Source organism: Sorex fumeus, unplaced genomic scaffold (assembly GCF_029834395.1).
Source record: "Sorex fumeus unplaced genomic scaffold, SorFum_2.1 ptg000030l, whole genome shotgun sequence".
Lineage (NCBI taxonomy): Eukaryota > Metazoa > Chordata > Mammalia > Eulipotyphla > Soricidae > Sorex > Sorex fumeus.
Window position 1 is genome coordinate 25,181,898 of NW_026606087.1, and position 20,388 is coordinate 25,202,285.

Genomic DNA, 20,388 nt, shown 5'->3' on the forward strand with positions numbered 1-20,388 from the left:
GGGCAGAGTCTGGCAAACTCCCCGTGGCGTACCAAATATGCCAAATACCAGTAACAATGATGGGTCTCATTCTCCTAAAGAGCCTTGAATATAATCTCAGGGCTAGGATGAAAGAGACATTACTGGGGCCTGCTCGAGGCAATCTACGAATAACAGGATGATCGACGATGCCAATAACTTCTCTATTCCTGCCAATCCTGAGGTTTTAGCAGCCTCTCCTTACTCATCTTTCCAAATGATTGGAGGCTCTTTCAGGGTTGGGGGAATGAGACCTGTTATAGTTACCAGTTTTGGCATATCAAATACACCACGGGTAGCCTGTCAGGTTTTTCCCGTGCAGGCCAGATACTCGGTAGCTTGCCAAGCTCATATATATATATATATATATATATATATATATATATATATATATGATATCACTTATTACCTGCCATGTAATCCAGTAATTGTGTTCCCTGGTAGTCACCCAAATGAACAGGATACAAGTCAAAACAAAATTCTTCACCAGATATTTATAAAATCTCTATTTCTAATTGTCAAAAACTTGGAAAAAAACAAGATGCCCTGCAATAGATGCATTGATAAAAATATAGTGGTAAATTAAGAAAATGGGATTTCATTCAGCATTTAAATGAATTACAAGCCAGAAAGTACAAGAAATAATCTTAAGTATATATTACTAAGCAAAACAAGTCAATATTTAAAGGTTTATATATATATATATATGTATATATATATATATATATACATCAATTTGCACGAGCGGGCCTAGTAACGTCTCAATTGTGACACTTATTACATATATATGTGAAGAAAGCAACACAGAGTCTCCTACCCCCACACCTGACTGAATTCACCGGGACCCCTTGGAAGGGAGGATTGAGTTTCCCTCCCCGCCCCGAACAAAACCCGGGCAGCCGAAGTTCTATGGAATCTAGCCACAGCCATGTGCAAGGCTACACTCCACATGCTTGGACGAGCCTCACGCATGAAGGAAACAGCAGAGGAACCCAGGTATGCAGGACCTGGGGCTGAGATCTCCAAGCCTGCTTAGATCAGACTGGGCCTCCTCCACCCAGATGCCCCATTTTCCAGTAGCTTGGCAGTCACACCCACAAACTGTCCCCGGAGCCATGTAATCCCATCAATGGCCAAGATCCAGAGACTATAAAACAAAGCTCCGGGAAGCATGAGGTTGTGAATGACCTATTATGTCTGGTTCTCTCTCTCGGAGAACCCAGCAAGTTACCTAGAGTATCCTGTCCCCACAACAGAGCCTCGCAAGCTCCTCATGGTGTATTTGATATGACAAAAACAGTAACAATGATGGATTTCATTTCCCTGACTCTGAAAGAGCCTCCAGTGCGGCACTATCAGGAAGGATGAGTAAGGAGAGGCTGCTAGAATCTCAGGGCTAGAATGAATGGAGATGTTACTGGTGCCCACTTGAGGAAATCAATGAACAACTGGATGACAGTGATACAGTGATATATATATATATCACTTAATCACTTAATCACTTAATCCCCGTTATTCATCGATTTATTCGAGCAGGTGCCAGTAACGTCTCCATTCATCCCGGTTGCGTGCTAGAGTAGCCCAATGGTATCTGTTCGTTCTAGGAACATGCAGAGCCTCAAACCGATCATTTAGGGTCTTGACGAAGAAGTCTGACCATCTTATAGGTGGGCGTCCACGTGATCTTTTGATGTCCCGTGGAATCCAATCAGTAATGGCTCTAGTCCAGAGGTTGTCTGTAAACCTCATTACGTGTCCAGCCCATCTTATTTTTGATGTCTTGGCAAATGAGACAGCGTCCCTGATTCTTGAGCGTTGACGAAGATCAGAACTCCGGATTCTATCTCTCCTTTGAGTGAATCGTGATATTCCAAGCATAGTTCTTTCGATTCCTCTTTGAGAGACCCGAATAGCGTTCTCATCCTGTTTTCGTAGGGTCCAGGTCTCTGAGGCATATGTTAATGCAGGAAGAATAGTGGAATCAAAGAGATGTACTCATAGCTGGAGGTTCTTTTTCCTTTTAGTTATTTCTTCAATGCTCTTGAAGGCATTCCAAGCCGCTCTCTTCCTCCTGCGCAACTCAGGTGCCAGGTCATTCATCATGTTGATTTCTGGACCTAGGTATATATAGCTGTTGCATTCGGAGATGGTGGTTCCGTTGAGAGCGAATGGAGCATCAGGAACAAGGCTGTTTCTCATAAACATTGTCTTCGTAAGATTCAGCTGTAGTCCGACCTTTCCACATTCACGGTCAAAGTCGTTCAGCATTTGTGCCGCTTGGCTGATGTTTGGTGTTATTAGAACGATGTCATCAGCAAAGCGGAGGTGGTGTAGTTGCCGACCATCTATCTTCACTCCCATGTTTTCCCATTCTAGTCGTTGCATGATGTTCTCGAGGGTGGCACTGAAGAGTTTTGGTGAAATGGTATCACCCTGCCGAACCCCTCTCTTGATATGGATGATTACTTCTTTGTAGAATGATGAGATTTTGGTAGTGAATCCGCAATAGAGCTCACGAAGGATCCTGATGTATTGAGTTTGTATGCCCTGATTGGCTAGGGCTTCCATGACCGCTTCCGTTTCAACAGAATCAAAGGCCTTCTTTAAATCAATGAACGTTAGACAGAGCGGCATCTTGAATTCCCGAGATACCTCAATGAGCTTGGTTATTGTGTGGATATGGTCGATGGTACTGAATCCTTTTCGGAATCCAGCTTGTTCACATGGTTGTCCTTCATCTAGTGTTCTGCTAATCCTATTCAGGATGACTCGAGTGAATAGTTTGTAGATGACAGACAATAGGCAGATTGGGCGATAGTTGCTAATGTCGTGGATGTTGCTAATGGCCCAGACAAGATCAGACCTGAACACCTGAAGAACTTACCATCAGTACTCATCAATACATTGGCTCGACTCTTCACACGCTACCTGTCTGAATGCAAGGTTCCATCCCAATGGAAAACCAGCAGGACTGTACTACTATACAAGAAAGGAGACATATATATATTTATATTTCTGTCTATGATTTATTGCCTACTGACAAACATTGACAAACTCTGACAAATTCAGTTCAGGACATTGACAAACTATCAAACATTGTGTGGTAATTATGGAAAATGGGTAGGAAGTGTCTTATAATGTGTCCAGAAAGCAGCCTGGAGCATGGAGGTGGTTGGATAGTGGAGGTCACCTGCCAGGGATGGGTCCCCTGAGGCGGGGAGGGCTCTCACCCACCCCCTCTGGGGCGCCTTAAGTGAAAACAGTCTGGTGTGGAGTCCAAAAATAATATCCTTGTAAATTACTTCCTAATTATCTTTTGCCTTAATGTTGCTGCTGACAAGCTGTCACTGTAATGCATAAAAAAGTGTATGGTGACACAAAAGGATGGGTTATGGTCCCTTCTTTTACAACAACATTCAGGTCTCCCAAAGAAGAATAGAAAGAGCTATGCTTGGAATATCACGTTTCACTCAAATGAGAGAAAGAATCCGGAGTTCTGACATCCGTTGACGATCAAGAATCAGGGACACTGTCTCGTTTGCCAAGGTGTCGAAAATCAGATGGGCTGGTCACGTAATGAGATTTAAAGACGACCGCTGGACTAGAGCTGTTACCGACTGGATTCCACAGGATGTCAAAAGACCGCGTGACCGCCCACCTTCCAGATGGTCAGACTTCTTCGTCAAGATCATGAACGATTGGTTTGAGGCCCTTCATGTTCCTGGAGCGAACAGATGCCATTGGGATAGACTAGCACGCGACAGGGACAAATGGAGACGTTACTGGCGCCCGCTCGAGCAAATCGACGACTAACGGGAAGTTAAGTGATTAAGTGATACTTATTGAAAGATGAATGTATCTATTAGTTTTGCTTAAGGCACTGTTATCCTGATAACTTATATGCTGATAGTATGCATTCAAAATATTTTCCTGAACTGAATTTGTCAGAGTTAGTTATTAGTCTACATTTTTAGTGATTCATCTTCACTGGAAATATTCAAGAAAAAGTAGATTTGGCTTACATCCTTTTTATAGCATCCTAATAAGCAGAAAGATATATATTTACTGTCTTTTATATATACCGGCAGAGCCTGGCAAGCTCTCCTTGGCATATTCGATATGCTAAAAACAGTAACGACAGGTCTCACAATGGAGACGTTACTGGTGCCCGCTTGAGCAAATCAATGAACAACAGGAGGACAGTGCTATATATACCATTCTAGAGAAGTGGAAGAGCATAAATAAGCCCCTATGAATAGTTACAAAGAATGTATACTTAAGAAATATAGCGAAGCTAGAGGGAAAAATAATTGGAGATGTATTACAGATATTAAGTCACTTGCCACACATAGAATCAATACTGGCTTGGTCCCCAGTTTTGTATATTGTCTCCAGAGCACAGAGCGATGAGTAATCTCTGAGCACTGCTTTCTGGGACCCAACAATCAAAAGGAAAAAAATAGGAGGTAATATCTTTTATAAGAGAGAAGGGTAACATTCAATCTATAAGATGAATGTGTTTATTTGGAATGTGTATGTGTGTGTGTATGTGTGTTGTGTGTGTTTTCTCTTCTGATCTTTCTTTGGGCCCTACCCAGCAGTGCTCAGGGATCTCTCCTGGTAGCTCAGGAATGTCGGGGGCAGTATGAGGTGCTAGGGATCTAACCTGGGTCATTGGTGTGCAAGGCAATGCCTTATCTGCTAGAATGCATCTCTGACTCTGTGTGGAATTTGTGTTTGGTATTTATGAAGCAAACTTTTTCCCTTCTCCAAAACAGACCAAGACTACTTTCACTTTCCTCTTATGTGTAATTAGTTCTTTTTAAAACAGCCTCAAATGATCTGAGGGGAGCTATGTTTACAGCATAATATGAAAATACATATTGAATTTTAGTTTATAATAAAAATATGCTTAAAATTTGGTTTATAACCATAATCAATTTTTTTTACTACATTTCAGTAAAATTAAGAAAATGTTAATATAACCAAGTAGAGAGTTGTTAAGATGAATAACCATCCTGTATAAGAAGCATCATCCTGTATTTATCATTCCTCTTCTGGAGTAATTCATTTAAAATGGTATCTTCATGTTCTATCCATGTTTCTGTGAATGGTATGGTTTCATCATTCTTTAAAGCTTATAGTATTTATTATACATATGTATACACACACACACACACACACACACACACACACATATATATGCTCGAGTGGGCCCAGTAATGTCTCCATTGGAGACTTTGTTGTTACTGTGTCTGGCATATCGAATACTCTCGGTAGCTTGCCAGGCTCTCCGAGAGGGGCGGAGGAATCGAACTCGGGTTGGTCATGTTGGCCGCTTGTAAGGCGAACGCCCTACCGCTGTGCTATATATATATATATATATATATATATGTATATATATATATGATATATATATATATATAATGGAATACAAAAGTGGAATTCCTGATAATGCAATGGTTTTAAGGGCTCAGCTCACCCTTGGCCCCAGAATATAGGGAGGAGAAGGAAAGAAACAGAATGTGTGTGTGTGTGTGTGTGTGTGTGTGTGTGTGTGTGTGTGTTTGGGTTGGGGGAGAGGAAAAATGAGAAGCAAATCTGTTGGCTGGGGTCAAGGGGATTTAGGTATATTAATGGTGCCAAGGAATGATAGAACTAAATATCTGAACCACAGAGTCAACGACACAGATACCTTGAGACCTAAACTATAATAACCAAAGGTAAAAGATGCCTATCAAGATGGCAGACTGAGGTTGGGATAGGGGAAGAAGGGAAAACCAGGTGGGTAGAAGAGGAAAGATAGGATAGAGAAGTGTAAGGAAGTTGACACCGGTGTTGGATTTGTGGTAGAGCGTCGTATATCTAAAACTCAATCATGGATAACTTTGTAAGTCACAGACAGTGCTTTGATATAATACTTTTATTTTCTCAGAAGAAGAACCAGAGTTCAGAGAGATGGCTACAAGACCTGAAGAGCATGTCTCGCACCCTAGTCTGCATCCCGGGCAGTCAAGGACCCCCTCCCACCAGCACAAAAGTATTTGTGGACTGCAGGATATGGCCCTCATGGTCCTAGTATTAATACTATTACTATATATATATATATATATATATATATATATATATATATATATATGGGCTGGAGCGATATCACAGTGGGTAGGGCATTTGCCTTGCACGCAGCCAAAATGGCTGACCCGAGTTCGATTCCTCCGTCCCTCTCGGAGAGCCCGGCAAGCTACCAAGAGTATCTCGCCCACATGGCAGAGCCTGGCAAGCTCCCCGTGATGTATTCGATATGCCAAACACAGTAACAAGTCTCACGATGGAGACGTTACTGGGCCCGCTCAAGCAAATCGATGAACAACGGGAGGACCATGACCGTGACTATACACACACATTTATATATATATATATATATATACACACATATATATGTATATATGTGTGTGTGCTTGTTTTGTGTGTGTTTTAGCAATTTTTTAGTTTTCTTTCATTTTTTAAAATTATACTTTTTTTGAAGGGGCACCCTCTGGTACCAATTGAGATGTCTTCTCTATGAAATATGGTTCTTTTGAATAGTTATTGTGCTGTAGCAGCAAAAAGCCAGTAGATGCAAGGAGAATTTTCCTGCTAATTCCAGTATCTCTAGACTAAGTATAACAGAACTGAGACCCTGAGAAGCAAACTGTCAGACCAGCACAACCCCAAGCAGTATATGGTCCCTGGCCCCCAGTCATAGCCAGGAATACCCTTAACACACACACATACAGAGTCTGAAATTGGAGATTGAATCAAAACATGCTAGTGTACACATTAAGAAGACATTCTAAGAATAATGAATACTAAGCTCGGTTCGGAACTGGGCCTCCTCCACCCAGCTCCCCCACCTTCCAGTAGCTACACAGTTACATCCACCATCTGCCATGTATCCCCATCAATGGCCAGGATCCAGAGACTCTAAAACCAAGCTCCCGGAAGACCTCTTATTCTGTAGTTCTCATTCTCAGAGAACCTGGCAGGCTACTGAGAGTATCATACCCGCCTATATGCCTGACTAGGAACACCTGTAAAGGTGATTAGAGGCTGCCCCCAAAGCTTCCATCCCTCTGGGAGAGCCCGAGTATCCCGCCTGCACGGCAGAGCCTGACAAGCTAACTGTGGTGTACTTGATAAGTCAAAAACAAGTAACAATGAACGGTCCTCATTCCCCTGACCCTGAAGGAGCCCCCAGTATGTCATCGGGCTACACTAGCACGTGACAGGGATGAATGGAGACATTACAGGGCCCACTCGAGCGAATTGAAGAATGACGGAGTGATAGTGATAGTGAAGTTGAAAAATAAAACTTTTGAGAGAGTTTAATATTTTCAAATAAGAAGTGATCTCAAATGGATAGGAGGTAGACCTCTTGTAATAGGATGGAGAATGAGAGAACTTTTTTAAAATAATACAAATTATATATAAATATTGATAGTGGTAATGAATAACCTTACTAAAATGTCCCTGCTTATAATGATACAGATGTTTTACTTTGTTTTTAGATAAATCTTCTTCACATCTCCGCTCTACTTCTTAACTACATATCCCTATAGATTATTAACAATAAATATTCCTATATGTTTCTACATATTATTTTTAGTATATTATCTCAGAATCTATATTAAATACAGAGGATACATGAATTCTTCAAATGCAATACCACATTTTGGTTAAATAAGTTTACATAATTATAGCAATTATATAGGTATTACTCCTGTTATTTTACCCCTCCCAATTTTAGTTTGTAAGGAAATACTTTTACATCAGTGATAACTGTCTATGTTGAAAAGTAATAATTGCTTAGTATTTTTCTCATGAATTTTAGGCAGTATGTCTCCTTACTAAATTATGTCTCTTAAGGGCTAGTGAAATAGGAAGGCAGCTAAGGCACTTACAAGCAGTCAACCAACGGTAGATCTAGGAGACCTCTTACATACTTGCTGGAGTCATCCCCAAAGCAAGAATCAGGAGTAAACCATAAGCACTACCATGTGTAGCTTCCACAAAATCGTTAAAATAAACTGATTCATAAATTATAGATCCAGCATGGTTGTTAGTTTCTCCTTTTCCACAAGTCTTCAAGTCCTTTTGTAAGATCTTTGATCAGCTACTAACAATCAGCTATATTTATTTTAAATTCACCACATTTTATTTCCCAATGTGAATCTGATAATTCACAAGTAAGTTTAATTTTAGATTCAACAGAGGGTTACTAAGGATTTAAATAGTCATATATATATACTGTTCCCGGAGCAATTAAATAATCAATCCCTTGACTCAACTAGTGACCACACTTTTGAGTAATTATTTTATTCATTGCCACTGTTTTCAGTAGCTCATTAAATTCTATTAGGAGCATCCATTCCAGTAAATTTAAACGAAATACTTTATGAGAATGTCAATAAAAAGGCAAGAGCAACTTGTTTCAAAAGCAATAATATATTATTGACTTATTAAGTAAGTGTTTAGCTTTTTATTTTAAAGATACAAACTGGATTCTGTTTGGAGTCTTAAGCATGTAATAAATCATCTTTGCTATAGAAATAACTCAGATTTAAGGGAGATAAGATAGTACAATGCATAGTGCCCTTGCCTTGTTCACAGCCAACCTGGACTTGAGCCTGGACACTCCATTGATTCCTTAAGCTCCAACAGGGGGTGATTCCTGAGCTCAGAGTCAGGAGTAAGCCCTGAAATATACTAGGTTTGGCCCCCAAATAAAAAATTATTAAAAATGTAAAATATATATTTCATAGGATTAAAAAGGAAAGTGCTCTTGTAATGTTAATGAAATGTTTGTATTGTGAAACTATTCACTACTATAATTTTAGAATTGTGGCATAGTGTGGATCAGGTAAGAATCATATGCAATAACTTTACCATACAACTTATCTTTCTGGGTAGAAGCAGTTTAACTTTTAAATTCAATCCAAACTTTGTCTTTATATTAAAATTTCTCTCAACTATTCCTAAACACCTCACACGTAAGGATTGCAATTTTCTTTTTCAGTTACTTATATTATGCCCCATTTATATTTTATAGTGCTTGTAAAACTGGGGTTACTTTTTTTAATTATAATTTTTGGCTTAAATGTCACCTACAACTAGACACTGAAATCCATAAGGGAAAGGTAAATAACAGATCCATCTGGAACAGCATAGCATGTCTCACATAAATTATTTCCACAGATTGTTTGTCCTAGAGTTCCTTGATTAATATAAATAATATAGATACATTTAAGATCTGATAAACAAATAACCGTTTATATCAGGATATATCATATGTCACACTCAAATTTAACTGGAATCCTATAATTTTTTTTTCATACTAAGCAATCCTGCTTAGAAGGAGAGAAAATTTTACACAGGCAGAAGGAAAACATAGATAATCTTTAATGAAAATTTTAACTTAATTTTATCAAAGAGAAATCTTCAGTTTTTAATGGGAAGTTTTAGAAACCCTTATGTAATGTAAGAACACTAAATACATAAGGTTTACCCAGATATTATATATCAAGTGCTATATGGAGATAGGTGACATGTGGAATTGATAATAAATTTATTATGATATAAAATAACATCATTATTCATATTCCAGACTTATGCAAGTAAAAAAAGCCTAAGATGCAAACTCTGTGTGGATTTCTTTTTCATAACACAATTTCTATTTCTTTATATTCTACCATTATATTTCATTCTCTATGTATCCTTTACTGCAATTGCTGAAACCAACAATTCAAGATGTCTAGAACCATTTAAATACATGTACAAAACACTTTTAAATTTATTATAATGAAAATATAATAGTGATTAATGATATTTGGCTTTCCTTAATTATTTATGAAAAGAAATCCATCATTCCATAAGTCTCCAGAAACATGTTTTATTATTGTTATTGGGAATGGAATCAACAACTTTAAACATAAAAGACCTATTAATTGCCACTTATCTACTTTCTAGGCCAGAGGCATTATTTTGGAAACACATAAGTGTCTAAAGGTTTAAGCAAAGAATGTTAGCTTTCCTATACTTCTGTGTTTTATACAGCTATGATTTTTGAAGACATACATAGTGATTAGTTTTTCTTGGTATAGAAGTTGTTTGAAGTATCATCAAATAAAGATATTTATTTTCCATAGCCGTACATCTCAAAATGTTAACATCTAAAGAACCCACTTTAACTGCTTGTAGTATAGCAAGATATAGACATATATTTCAATTTATACGGTCATATAGCTATTGTTTCTGTGAAGAACAGACCCTGTGGAAACATCATTTATCTCCAATTTGTAGCAGAGTACCTGACAAGTTATACAGAATTGATAAATATCTTTTACAAATGCATCAAACCTCCACTTTCTTGGTTGGACTCATAAAATTTAAATAGCAAATTTTAAATTTTGTCACTGATCCCATGACACCTTATAAATGCCTTTGATTCTGTTGGGACTGATGCGGTCATTAAAGCCCTAGCAAAACTCAATACATCAGGATCCTCCATGAGCTGTATTACTGATTTACTACCAGGATCTCACAATTCTACATGGAAGTGATCATTGACATGAAGAGAGGGATTCAACAGGGTGATACCATTTCACCAAAACTCTTCAGTGCCACCATCGAGAACATCATGTGAACACTGTGGTAGTACTGTTGGTAGAACACTGTGTAGAACACTGTTGGTTTCAGTAATTGCAGTAAAGGAATGAGAAGGAATGGGAGTGAGGATAGACAGCTGGCAACTATACCACCTCCGCTTCCCTGATGACATTGTTCTAATAACACCAAACATTTAGCAAGTGGCAAAAATGCTGGACAACTTCAAATGTGAGTTGAAATGTCGGACTGCAGCTGAATCTCATGAAAACAATATATGGACAAAGAAGTTGAGGTATAAACAAACACTGGACTATTATGACTCAGTAAGAAAACTTGAAGCATATATTTAGGTGCAGTATGAATGGAACTTTCTCTTTCCTTTCCTGAATTTGGGATTGGGCAAATTTAAAAGTTTCAAACCTATGATCATACGGTTGATTTCTGTGATACCCAGTTCCAAAGAGGTGTTTTTTTTTAAAGTCATCTCATTAACGTAAATTCAAACAAACAAAAAAATGAAAATAAAAAAAATTGAATTTACATTACCTCAACTTCTTTATCCATATATTTATTTTTGGGCATTACTTCCTAAGAAAGGTAAAGGTAAAGGCCCTCCCATTGTTCATCAATTCGAGCAGGCCCAGTAATGTCTCGATTGGAGAATTTGTTGTTACTGTGTCTGGCATATCCAATACATCACGGGGAGCTTGCCAGGCTCTGCCGTGCGGGCGAGATACTCTCGGCAGCTTGCCGGGCTTTCCCAGAGGGGCGGAGGAATCGAACTCGGGTCAGCCATGTTGGCTGCGTGCAAGGCAAACGCCCTACCGCTGTGCTATTGCTCCAGCCCACTTCCTGAGTAGTAATTAGTATTGTAATGAATAGTACTACCACTTGTGATTAGTATTGTGATGAGTACTAGTATACTCATTAGAATTATAATGAACATATATGTGAGTATATCTTTTTGAATTTGTGTGTGTGTGTGTGTGTTAGGAAGAGATACCAACTAGCAAAATTGCTGGATTATATGGGAATTTTTACTACTTTCAGAGATCTCCACATTGCTTTCATAGAGATTCAACCAGATGGCATTCTCACTGACACTGAATGCGTTTTTTTTTTTCACCACACCACAACCAGTACTATTTGTTTTCAGTCTTTTTGATAACGCTGTTTTATTTATTTCTGATATTAGTGTCTAACTTTTCTCTAGAAAATTATATATATGACATGCCACTGTCATATGAACTCACACGTGGATGTCATATATCTGTTGAATACTATAATTTGTTATACTCTATAAAACTGAATAGCTTAAGGTCATTATTAACTATGTATTAATTATTTTTAAATGTCAATTTTTTTATGGTTAAAAGACATAAAAATCCACTAGGGTCCAGAGCAATAGTACAGTGGGCAGGGTGTTTTCCTTGCATGCAGTTGACCCGGGTTCGATCCCTGGCATCCCATATGGTCCCCCGAGCACCACTAGTAGTAATTCCTGAGTGCAGAGCCAGGAGCAAACCCTGAACATCACAGGGTGTGACCCAAAAAGCAAAAAAAAAAAAAATCCACTAAATGAGTTAAATTTTCTCATACAAACTTTTCCCTCTGTAAAGTAAAACTCAGAGAGCAGTATTAGTAACAAACAAATATCTGTCATTGGAGTATTTTCTATGTTCAAAATATTCTGTTTATGTGTACATATTACTTTTTAATAATGTTAATTGTTTTTATCACGATGTTTTATTTTCAAATATTGAAACATAATGGCATTAGCAAGTACATGTCTGTTACCTCAAAAGGCTTGTTTGCTGGAATCTACTTAATGGAGACATTTATTTCAAGGTAAATAGTATATGTTAAGAATTTTGTATTATTAAAATAACATAAAATTCAAATAAATTTAGTTTATGAAACTGGAATGAGCACTGTTTTCTTTGGATTGTGTAGTAATTTTAATTTGTAGAAATAATCCTACAAGTGCATGGTTAAATTTTTCTAAAAAAGATAAATATTGGCAAACTCAACTTTTTTTTTCTTTTGAAGTCACACCCGGCAATGCACAGGGGTTACTCCTGGCTCTGCGCTCAGGAATTACCCCTGGCGGTGCTCAGGGGACCATATGGGATGCTGGGAATCAAACCTGGGTTGGCCACATGCAAGGCAAACGCCCTACCCGCTGTGCTATTGCTCCAGCCCCAACTCAACTTTTAATTACTAACAATTTTTAACATATTTATAAAATGGAATTCTACCTCAAAGTCACTTTTAATTATTTTTAATGTTTTTATTATTTTTAATTTATTATTTTTAATTTTATTTATTCAGCCATGAGTTAAGCTGATTGAATTAGGCATTAACTCCACATTACTTTTATAGAAATTAAAAAAAATAATTGAATTTCTGTGAGACTCACCGTTACAAAGCTGTTCATAATTGGGTCTCAGTCATACAATGATCCAGCACCCATCTCTCCACCAGTGCACATTTCCCACTACTAATGTCCCCTGTTTCCTTACTACCATCCCCCAAAACCCCAGTGCCCCACCCACAGCCTCCCTTTATAGAAAGCACCTTTCTTCTTTCTCAATCTCACCTTTTCCTTTTGTGCATTGGGGTTTGCAATACATGTGCTAAGAGGTCCCATGGTGTCTGTTCAGGGCATTTGGTATTTTTATTGAGAAGGAGGTAAGGCTGTAGTAGCTTTTCAATTGGGTGATCGCTTTGGAGTGTGGATGTGACTGCCAAGGCTTCCGAAAGTACAGAGAGGTGGGGAGAGGTAGCCCGTTCTGACCCTGAGAAAGCCTGGAGATTTCAGTCACAAAACCCGCATAACAGAATTTTTAGCAGATTATATCTTGGTGAGATCCATCCTGAGATGGTGAAGTCAGGCCATGGGCCTGGCAGCAATTCTGGATTGTGGAAGCAAGTGACTGTCGGGGGGTGGGGTGGGGTGGTCTGATTGGGTGGGTCCCTGGAAAACCCACCCCCTCCCTCCAATTTACCCTGGTCTGTTCAACCATGTGCAGGTCCGAGATTGATGAAGCTTTTGATATCTTTCAAGATTTTTTATGGTTCCCTGAAATAAGGCCAGTAAATGATCTTGTATGGTGGGCATGGCTTCCACATACCTAAGTTATGGCCATTTAATTTCTTGGTAAACTTGGCACCAAGTTTTTGGGTCCCGCCAAAGGCACAGCTGTAACTTTGGGGTATCAGGAAGCCTGAAGAGGCACCATTAGGCTGCTGATGCACTCGACCCATGGGTACAAGTTGACTTGCTGACAGCACCATACCCCCTCAAAGTCATTTTATAGCATCAAAGAAAATAGTACTATCTTTTCTTTTTAACACAGGAACCTCATAAAATCTGTTACAAAGCTTCATATAGTTAATTTATTTCCACATAAATATATGGAAATGATTCCATTACTATTGTTTGGTATATAAAAAGTTGTTCTTGTTAGCCCCAAGTAAAATTGTAGGCATAAAATTATTACTAAAAAATAACTTTTAACTAGAATTGTGCTCATCACACTAAAAAAAATCACATTTGCTCTCTAGACTTTTGAAATGAAAGAATTCATAAACAGTGATACAAATGATAATAAGCATCATGATCTGTTTTATCTATTATAAAGTGATCTCACTTGATTTTCATTGCTGTTGCTAAACTGCTCTTTTGGAAGAAAAGTTAAAGATAATTGACTATTTCAAAGACAAAGATAAGAGTTAAATTACTGAAGCTTCATTTGTGCTGTCTCGCTTCAAATCTAAAGTAACACCACTGAAGTTATTCATAGTTGAGTTTTGGACACACAATATTCCAGCACCAATTCTACCACCAGTTTGTCAATTTCCCTACAGCAATGTACCCAGGTCCCTCCCATATCTCACACTCACCCCTGCCCTCCCACTTTCCCTCTTGACAGGCACATTTCTAAGTTTGGTTGTTGTTAAAATTTGGGTCTCTTGATTTCAGTGTTGTTCACTTTGTGTTTTTGATATCATTCCAAACACATCTCTCCTTATCATTATCTCTATCATTTCTTAAGACCCCCTGTGTATCTTAATTCCCTGACTTATCCCCCATTGCTTCTTATCTGTCTCACTCCACCTCCCCTCCACTCTTTCTTTTTTCTTTTTTTTTCTATTTATTTATTGAATCACTGTGGGAAAAGTTACAAAGCTTTCAGGTTTAAGTCTCAGTCTTGCAATGAACAAACACCTTTCCCTTCACCAGTACTTATTTTTCACCACCGAGAACCCCAATATACTCCCCTCCCACCCCTCTCAATGACTGTGAGGCAGGTGAATTCTACTTAACACTATCTATTTTGATTACATTCATAATTTCGACAGAAGATGCACCATTATTGTTTAGAGTTTACACAAAATATCAGAACTGCTGTAAAGGCATTGTGAAATAATTTGTTTTCTACAGCTGGTTATGAGAACCATATGATGTTGCGCAGCCACAATAGCAGATGCGTTATTTTGGATTTTTGATATTTTACTTATTAAGCCTGGAGGTATTTCTGCCAAGAGCCAGATAATTATGAGATTGGTTTCTGTGGCTCTGGAGCCATAGCTGTGCGGGAGTGCCACTCATGGGGAGCAACTCGTGACCTTGGTAGGGTGTAAAGGATGAGCCGGGAATGCCCTCCTTCCCATGAGGTTTCAGTTGCCCCGTCACTGCCGGCTCATACCTGGCTTCCCAAAAAGCTCTGAGGAGGCCGCCATCTTGCAGCCCGGGGGAAAAAGGCAGAAGGGAGCGACACCCCTTCCCTCCCAGGGAGGCATGGTACCACCCTCCACTCTTTCTTTACATTCTCCTCTTTATACTCTAGGGTTAAGGTCGATTGGGCATCCCCCTTTTAAGACATTGCATTCTTTGATCAGAAAGAATGGTATTTTCATTTAAATACCACATATAAGTGATACCATCTGGTATTTATCCTTTTATAATATAATGTTTAAAATATTATGATATAAGATTTTTAAACATCTTAATATCTGAATTTTATATAACAGAGGAAAATAAGGGAATGTATAAATGCTGGCCTGAATTTGCTTCCTCACACAGTCTGGCATATGATTTGACAGAGTAGTATGAAGTTGTTTATCAATCTAAATGATCATATCTTAATATATATCAAATATATACCTAATCTGATTTTATAACAACTATGCAACTTATGTGTTAGGTATAGGGGACTTAATTACAAAGAAAATAAATCCCTCTACATTTAAAATATATTTAAAAGTCATCTCTACCCACTTAATGCACTTTAAACCTTGCTGTAAATCTATGGAACTACCTATATTTCCAGCCTACCTAGCCTACCTCCATTCCCCATCTGTCATTTCCCACATTAAAACAGAAAACAGATAAACTGGCTAATTGCATTTTGATCATAAAGTTCACAGTTTTAATTATCATGCCTAAATGATACATGTACACACACTCTCACATGATGTGAAATACAGGGCCAAAACAAAGTGATAATTTTTAAACAGAACTAACATTAAATAAAAATATGCTGGAAGATTGTTATTTAACAGAAGACTGTTACTCTATTTATCATTCAGAGTGAGACCGCTTTGATAATTAACAACACGGACTATAATTCAGTGAGGAGAATCATATGCTAATCAAAAGACTCAAAGGAAAAAAATTCAAGTTGCATTATTAGCAAGATATGCTACATGGTGCAGTGTAAGTTACTATAGAAAAATTCAGAAGCACCACCTCCAAGGAAGTAATAGGAAAACAAAAATCTGGGAAAAACAGTGCTGTGTAGACTGTCTAGATTGCAAATATGAGTGACTTCACAAAGAAATCCACAGTTAAGAATTTATTAAAGAGGATGCGTAGGCAATTCGTAGGTAGGGGGGTCAGAGGAGAACATATTATAAAAAGACTTGTAGATTAAATTTGTTCTTTTTCAACAAAAATATGAAGCTTATGTTTTTAATGTGCGCAGATTAATATGGTAAGATTTGTTTTAAATGAAAATAATGCACTATATAAAATAAAGCGAAAAACCAAAGGGAGAAGGAGGATGAATTAGATATACTAAGAAAAGTAAGATGTAGGAATTGGTTATCTTATTGGGTGTAACTGAAAAGGTCATCACTCATTGCCTACCACACCTCAACCCCAGTTATGCGCCTGCTTATGATTGGCCATTTTAGTCCATCAGCCTCAGACACTTTCCACCCCAGTTGTCCGTCATCACTAGTGCATCCACGAGGCATCTTCTAGACAGGCTCCCATCTCCCTTCATCAGTTCTTCTCTACCGAAATGATGCTCTCTAAACCATACTGAAAATCCATGGGACTCATTGTACACTCAGTCTACCTAGCTTACCTCCATTCCCCACCTGTTATTCCCCACATTAAAATTGGGACTTAGTGCTCCCCCAGACTATACTGGTGAAATATTCTTACCGGACAGTAGAGATGGTTAGAAGGCAACAGAAGCCTAATCACAGCCTGCTGGTGTGAGTTCCATATCAGCCCACCACTCAGATTTCCTGGAATCCATTTTCTTGGTTGGTTAGTTAGGTGTGGTTTTGGTTTTGGAGACTCTCTGGTAGGGCTTTGGTCTTACTCCTCATTCTGTGCTCAGGGAACACTCTTGAAGGGACTATATGGAAACAACAATCAAACTCCCCAAGGAAAAATGACAGCACATTTCTTTACATCAGTATATTCTCTAAATGTCAATGAACTTAACTCTCCCTCACATAAAAAGATACAGAGTGACAGAATGAATCAGGAAACAAAAAAGAATATAGAAATTAATGAAGCTATGAATGTAGAAATTAATCATAAAAAGGAAGATTAAAACTGCAATACTTCGAAGCCAAGAAAAACGCTGCTAAATAACAGCTGGATAAGAAAATAAAAAATAAAGTTTAAAATATTCCTTGAAATGAGTGAGAAAAAGGAGAAAAATTATCAGAACCTGTGATACACAATAGCAACATAAAGGGGAGAATTTCAAGCAATACAGGTAAAAGGAATAATAAGGATCCCAATATTAGTAGAATGTATAAATAACAAAACATAGAATCACTGTCACTGTCACTGTCCTCCCATTGTTCATCGATTTGCTTGATCAGGCCCCCCAGTAATGCTGTGAGACTTGTTACTATATTTGGCATATCGAATATGTCACGGGGAGCTTGCCAGGCGAGATACTCTTGTTAGCTTGCCAGGCTCTCCGAGAGGGCAGAGGAATCGAACTCGGGTCTGCCATGTTGGCTGCGTGCAAGGCAAACACCCTACTCGCTTTTCTATTGCTCCAGCCCAAAACATAGAATATAAAATTATTTTACAAGGACCCACTCCTTCAACCCAGTTAAGAAAGATGAGTTCTAAGTAGTCAAATCTACTCTGTGTTGAAGGTGCAGATTGGGAGTGAAGACGTGAGGGCTGTGATGGAATTTCAGATTCCACTTTGCCTAACCACAAAATGGCAGGGCTTATTTCTGACTCTAAATCTTCACATCTACGTGTCCAAATCTTTAGTCCATGCAGGTGGCAGTGCAAGGAAGGAATGTAGACCTCTCAGCACAGTGAGTACATGTCTCAGACCTCCCCAGCTCCCTGTGCTGTGCTGGATGGAGAAGCAGACATAGGGCAGGGCCAGAGAGAGGCAGCTAAGCTGCGAGAGAAGCAAGACAGGGACACACAGTCAACAGTATGCCCCATCCTAAGGAGGTGGCGGCAGAAAACAGTCACGATCCAAATTCTCAGTTTCTTAAAAGATGTTACAGTGTACCATAAGAAGTCACTTAAAAACATAAATTATTGACAATTTTAACATTGCAGTGATCAGATGTAATGTGTCAAGTAGGGGTCTTTTGAGTGCTTGACCCTGAGTACATACTGGTCAGTGGTAATGAAGCTGTCTCTGCTAACCTGGGCAACCTACTGTCCTGTGCAATGTTGATCAATAACAGACACCACAACTTTTCTGTCCATTAAGTGTTGTATGTGTTCAGAGGTTTCTAAATTATATCTAGTTGTTCTAATTGGGGTTGGAGAGATAGCACAGTGGGTAGGGCATTTGCCTTGCACGGGGCCAACCCAGGTTGGATTCCTCTGGCCCTCTCCGAGAGCCCAGCAAGCTACCCAGAGTATCTCTCCCACATGGCAAAGCCTGGCAAGCTATCCCTGATCTATTCAATATGCCAAAAATAGTAACAAGTCTCACAATGGAGACGTTTCTGGGCCCACTCGAGCAAATTGATGAACAGGAAGACAGTGACAGTGACAGTGCTTTAATTGACTGACCACTCAAATTCCATCTGGTACTAATTACATGAATTGTAGTTGAAAATTTGAATAATACTATAAAACAAAAAAAAGTAAATGATTATTTGCAATGGACTTACGACCAACAATTTAGTCCAACAAAGATGAGATGACATAAAAATTATATCTTCCTCATCACATTTTAAAATTTATATTAATTATTGGGACTGGAGTGATAGCACAGTGGGTAAGGCATTTGCCTTGCATGCGGCTGACCCAGGTTCGATTCCCAGCATCCCATATGGTCCCCCAAGTAACACCAGTAGTAATTCCTGAGTGAATGAGCCAGGAGTAACTCCTTTACATCGCCGGGTGTGACACACAAAGCAAAAACCAAAAAAATTTATATTAATTATTAATTCAATGACTCGCATAATGCAGTGAGCTCATATTAAGTTGAGGTGGCATGTCATACATAGTGACACCACAAAGTACTTGTAATATGGCAGGATTTTTATATGGGGGCATCATTTTATTTAATTTTAATTAATTTTTCTGCATAGATGTTATTTTTAGGACCACTTTTACGTTGGCCTTTGATACTTAGAGGGATTATATAACTTGTCACAGCTTGTACATTGTATGAATTAGAAGTTAATCTTGACTTTTAGACTCTGTTTCTCTGAACTATGAGATTTCCTTCTTAGATAATACTTTTTTTATGAAAAATAAACAAACATAAACTCTGCAGTTTGGTTACTTTGAATATTTTCCCTAAATAGTCTCTCTATTGCTAACTCAGGACGCTCTTTACCTTTAAATAATCTATGAAGTGTGCTCCTACTTCCCAGTTTTCACAAGTTCCATCAGTATGGCAGATAGTAAAGAGAAGAATGTGGGACTTCTATCATGCTTGACCTGATGTGTAGTTTTCTAATTAAACTGATTGCTTCATGGCTTTTAGTTACTTGCATAGTTTATTATTTTGTTTTACATCATGTTTCTAAGTCTTAGCTAGTTCGTTTTATGATATGTTCATTTATTATAAAAATTTTATTACTTTAAACTCTTTGGAAGTCCAACATTGCTAGAATGGCTGGAAATGTAGGAAATATTGAACAAGAAAAAAATTTTATTTTACTTCGCTCACATGCCTCGTGAAGTACAGAGATCACAGAGATCACAGATCATCCTGTTATTCGTCGATTGCCTCGAGCAGGCCCCAGTAACATCTCCTTCATCCTATCCCTGAGATTATATTCAAGGCTCTTTAGGAGAATGAGACCCATCATTGTTACTGGTATTTGACATATTGGGTACGCCACGGGGAGTTTGCCAGACTCTGCCGTGTGGGCAGGTTACATTCGGTAGCCTGCCAGTTTGTCAAAGTAGGAATGAGATGTCATCATAAGATGTTGAGCGGCCGCGAATGCTGATGGGATTACACGGCGCCA